Source organism: Cavia porcellus, unplaced genomic scaffold, assembly GCF_034190915.1.
Source record: "Cavia porcellus strain 051 isolate PalLab524CR breed Dunkin Hartley unplaced genomic scaffold, mCavPor4.1 scaffold_22, whole genome shotgun sequence".
Classification (NCBI taxonomy): Eukaryota; Metazoa; Chordata; class Mammalia; order Rodentia; family Caviidae; genus Cavia; species Cavia porcellus.
In genome coordinates, this window is record NW_026947505.1 from 2,102,171 (window position 1) to 2,108,401 (window position 6,231).

The window sequence follows — 6,231 nt, forward strand, 5'->3', positions numbered from 1 at the left end:
CACCCATACAATGCGCACCACCCCGTGATGTTTTTCTCACTCCTACTAGTGAATGTAATGTAAAACACACCCATAAAATGCGCACCACCCCGCGACGTTTTTCAGAAACATATCCGACATCGCCACTGCATGTTCCCTGACCTCCCCATGCTGACCACCTCGTGGTGCTTTTCTCCATCCTACATTGCGACTCACTGCCTATCCTAATTCAGACTCTCTTATTCACACCACCCCGTGATATTTTCCTCACTCCTACTAGTGAATGTAATGTAACACGCACCCATACAATGCGCACCACCCCGTGATGTTTTTCTCACTCCTACTAGTGAATGTAATGTAACACACCCCCATACAATGCGCACCACCCCGTGATGTTTTTCTCACTCCTACTAGTGAATGTAATGTAACACACACCCATACAATGCGCACCACCCCGTGATGTTTTTCTCAATCCTACTAGTTAATGTAATGTAACACACACCCATACAATGCGCACCACCCCGTGATGTTTTTCTCACTCCTACTAGTGAATGTAATGTAACACACACCCATACAGTGCGCACCACCCCGCGATGTTTTTCTCACTCCTACTAGTGAATGTAATGTAACACACACCGATACAATGCGCACCACCCCGTGATGTTTTTCTCACTCCTACTAGTGAATGTAATGTAACACACACCCATACAATGCGCACCACCCCATGATGTTTTTCTCACTCCTACTAGTGAATGTAATGTAACACACACCCATACAATGCGCACCACCCCGTGATGTTATTCCCACTACAACTATTGAATGTAATGTAACACACACCCCTACAATGCGCACCACACCGTTATGTTTTTCTCACTCCTACTAGTGAATGTAATGTAACACACACCCATAAAATGCGCACCACCCGGCGATGTTTTTCAGAAACCTATCCTACATTGCCACTGCATGTTCCCTGACCACCCCATGCTGACCACCCCGCGGTACTTTTCTCCATCCTACATTGCCACTCACTGCCTATCCTAATTCAGACACTCCGATTCACACCACCCCGTGATGTTTTTCTCACACCTACTTGTGAATGTAATGTAACACACACCCATACAATGCGCACCTCCCCGTAATGTTTTTCGCACTCATACTAGTGAATGTAATGTAACACACACCCATACAATGCGCACCAACCCGTGATATTTTTCTCACTCCTACTAGTGAATATAATGTAACACACACCCATACAATGCGCACCACCCCGTGATGTTTTTCTCACTCCTACTAGTGAATGTAATGTAACACACACCCATACAATGCGCACCACCCCGCGATGTTTTTCAGAAACCTATCCTACATTGCCACTGCATGTTCCCTGACCTCCCCATGCTGACCACCCCGCGGTGGTTTTCTCCATCCTACATTGCCACTCACTGCCTATGCTAATTCAGACCCTCCGATTCACACCACCCCGTGATGTTTTTCTCACTCCTACTAGTGAATGTAATGTAACACACACCCATACAATGCACACCACCCCGCGATGTTTTTCAGAAACCTATCCTACATTGCCACTGCATGCTCCCTTACCACCCCATGCTGACCACACCGCGGTGCTTTTCTCCATCCTACATTGCCACTCACTGCCTATCCTAATTCAGACCCTCCGATTCACACCACCCCGTGATGTTTTTCTCACACCTACTAGTGAATGTAATGTAACACACACCCATACAATGCGCACCTCCCCGTAATGTTTTTCGCACTCATACTAGTGAATGTAATGTAACACACACATATACAATGCGCACCAACCCGTGATGTTTTTCTCACTCCTACTAGTGAATGTAATGTAACACACACCCATACAATGCGCACCACCCCGTGATGTTTTTCTCACTCCTACTAGTGAATGTAATGTAACACACACCCATACAATGCGCACCCCACCGCGATGTTTTTCAGAAACCTACCCTACATTGCCACTGCATGTTCCCTGACCTCCCCATGCGGACCCCCCCGCGGTGCTTTTCTCCATCCTACATTGCCACTCACTGCCTATCCTAATTCAGACCCTCCGATTCACACCACCGCGTGATGTTATTCTCACTCCTACTAGTGAATGTAATGTAACACACACCCATACAATGTGCACCACCGCGCGATATTTTTCAGAAACCTATCCTACATTGTCACTGCATGTTCCCTGACTTCCCCATGCTGACCACCCCGCGGTGCTATTCTCCATTCTACATTGCCACTCACTGCGTATTCTAATTCAGACCCTCCGATTCACACCATCCCGTGATGTTTTTCTCACTCCTACTAGTGAATGTAATGTAACACACACCCATACAATGCGCACCACCCCGTGATGTTTTTCTCACTCCTACTAGTGAATGTAATGTAACACACACCCATACAATGCGCACCGCCCCGTGATGTTTTTCTCACTCCTACTAGTGAATGTAATGTAACACACACCCATACAATGCGAACCACCCCGTGATGTTATTCCCACTACAACTAGTGAATGTAATGTAACACACACCCATACAATGCACACCACCCCGTGATGTTTTTCTCACTCCTGCTAGTGAATGTAATGTAACACACACCCATACAATGCGCACCACCCGGCGATGTTTTTCAGAAACCTATCCCACATTGCCACTGCATGTTCCCTGACCACCCCATGCTGACCACCCCGCGGTACTTTTCTCCATCCTACATTGCCACTCACTGCCTATCCTAATTCAGACCCTCTGATTCACACCACCCCGTGATGATTTTCTCACACCTACTAGTGAATGTAATGTAACACACACCCATACAATGCGCACCTCCCCGTGATGTTTTTCGCACTCATACTAGTGAATGTAATGTAACACACACCCATACAATGCGCACCAACCCGTGATGTTTTTCTCACTCCTACTAGTGAATATAATGTAACACACACCCATACAATGCGCACCACCCCGTGATGTTTTTCTCACTCCTACTAGTGAATGTAATGTAACACACACACATAAAATGCGCACCACCCCGCGATGTTTTTCAGAAACCTATCCTACTTTGCCACTGCATGTTCCCTGACCTCCCCATGCTGACCACCCCGCGGTGGTTTTCTCCATCCTACATTGCCACTCACTGCCTATGCTAATTCAGACCCTCCGATTCACACCACCCCGTGATGTTTTTCTCACTCCTACTAGTGAATGTAATGTAACACACACCCATACAATGCACACCACCCCGCGATGTTTTTCAGAAACCTATCCTACATTGCCACTGCATGCTCCCTGACCACCCCATGCTGACCACACCGCGGTGCTTTTCTCCATCCTACATTGCCACTCACTGCCTATCCTAATTCAGACCCTCCGATTCACACCACCCCGTGATGTTTTTCTCACACCTACTAGTGAATGTAATGTAACACACACCCATACAATGCGCACCACCCCGTGATGTTTTTCTCACTCCTACTAGTGAATGTAATGTAACACACACCCATACAATGCGCACCACCCCGCGATGTTTTTCAGAAACCTATCCTACATTGCCACTGCATGTTCCCTGACCTCCCCATGCTGACCACCCCACGGTGGTTTTCTCCATCCTACATTGCCACTCACTGCCTATGCTAATTCAGACCCTCCGATTCACACCACCCCGTGATGTTTTTCTCACTCCTACTAGTGAATGTAATGTAACACACACCCATACAATGCACACCACCCCGCGATGTTTTTCAGAAACCTATCCTACATTGCCACTGCATGCTCCCTGACCACCCCATGCTGACCACACCGCGGTGCTTTTCTCCATCCTACATTGCCACTCACTGCCTATCCTAATTCAGACCCTCCGATTCACACCACCCCGTGATGTTTTTCTCACACCTACTAGTGAATGTAATGTAACACACACCCATACAATGCGCACCTCCCCGTAATGTTTTTCGCACTCATACTAGTGAATGTAATGTAACACACACATATACAATGCGCACCAACCCGTGATGTTTTTCTCACTCCTACTAGTGAATGTAATGTAACACACACCCATAGAATGCGCACCACCCCGTGATGTTTTTCTCACTCCTACTAGTGAATGTAATGTAACACACACCCATACAATGCGCACCACCCCGTGATGTTTTTCTCACTCCTACTAGTGAATGTAATGTAACACACCCCCATACAATGCGCACAACCCCGTGATGCTTTTCTCACTCCTACTAGTGAATGTAATGTAACACACACCCATACAATGCGCACCACACCGCGATGTTTTTCAGAAACCTACCCTACATTGCCACTGCATGTTCCCTGACCTCCCCATGCGGCCCCCCCCGCGGTGCTTTTCTCCATCCTACATTGCCACTCACTGCCTATCCTAATTCAGACTCTCCGATTCACACCACCGCGTGATGTTATTCTCACTCCTACTAGTGAATGTAATGTAACACACACCCATACAATGTGCACCACCGCGCGATATTTTTCAGAAACCTATCCTACATTGTCACTGCATGTTCCCTGACTTCCCCATGCTGACCACCCCGCGGTGCTATTCTCCATTCTACATTGCCACTCACTGCGTATTCTAATTCAGACCCTCCGATTCACACCATCCCGTGATGTTTTTCTCACTCCTACTAGTGAATGTAATGTAACACACACCCATACAATGCGCACCACCCCGTGATGTTTTTCTCACTCCTACTAGTGAATGTAATGTAACACACACCCATACAATGCGCACCGCCCCGTGATGTTTTTCTCACTCCTACTAGTGAATGTAATGTAACACACACCCATACAATGCGCACCACCCCGTGATGTTATTCCCACTACAACTAGTGAATGTAATGTAACACACACCCATACAATGCACACCACCCCGTGATGTTTTTCTCACTCCTACTAGTGAATGTAATGTAACACACACCCATACAATGCACACCACCCCGCGATGTTTTTCAGAAACCTATCCTACATTGCCACTGCATGCTCCCTGACCACCCCATGCTGACCACACCGCGGTGCTTTTCTCCATCCTACATTGCCACTCACTGCCTATCCTAATTCAGACCCTCCGATTCACACCACCCCGTGATGTTTTTCTCACACCTACTAGTGAATGTAATGTAACACACACCCATACAATGCGCACCACCCCGTGATGTTTTTCGCACTCCTACTAGTGAATGTAATGTAACACACACCCATACACTGCGCACCAACCCGTGATGTTTTTCTCACTCCTACTAGTGAACGTAATGTAACACACACCCATACAATGCGCACCAACCCGCGATGTTTTTCAGAAGCCTATACTACATTGCCACTGCATGTTCCCTGACCTCCCCATGCTGACCACCCTGCGGTGTTTTTCTCCATCCTACATTGCCACTCACTGCCTATCCTAATTCAGACCCTCCGATTCACACCACCCCGTGATGATTTTCTCACTCCTACTAGTGAATGTAATGTAACACACACCCATACAATGCGCAAAAACCCGTGATGTTTTTCTCACTCCTACTAGTGAATGTAATGTAACACACACCCATACAATGCGCACCAACCCGCGATGTTTTTCAGAAAACTATCCTACATTGCCACTGCATTTTCCCTGACCTCCCCATGCTGACCACCCCGCGGTGCTTTTCTCCATCCTACATTTCCACTCACTGCCTATCCTAATTCAGACCCTCCGATTCACACCACCCCGTGATGGTTTTCTCACTCCTACTAGTGAATGTAATGTAACACACACCCATACAATGCGCACCACCCCGTCATGTTTTTCTCACTCCTATTAGTGAATGTAATGTAACACACACCCATACAATGCGCATCACAACGTGATGTATTTCTCACTCCTACTAGTGAATGTAATGTAACACACACCCATACAATGCGCACCACCCCGTGATGTTTTTCTCACTCCTACTAGTGAATGTAATGTAAAACACACCCATAAAATGCGCACCACCCCGCGACGTTTTTCAGAAACATATCCGACATCGCCACTGCATGTTCCCTGACCTCCCCATGCTGACCACCTCGTGGTGCTTTTCTCCATCCTACATTGCGACTCACTGCCTATCCTAATTCAGACTCTCTTATTCACACCACCCCGTGATATTTTCCTCACTCCTACTAGTGAATGTAATGTAACACGCACCCATACAATGCGCACCACCCCGTGATGTTTTTCTCACTCCTACTA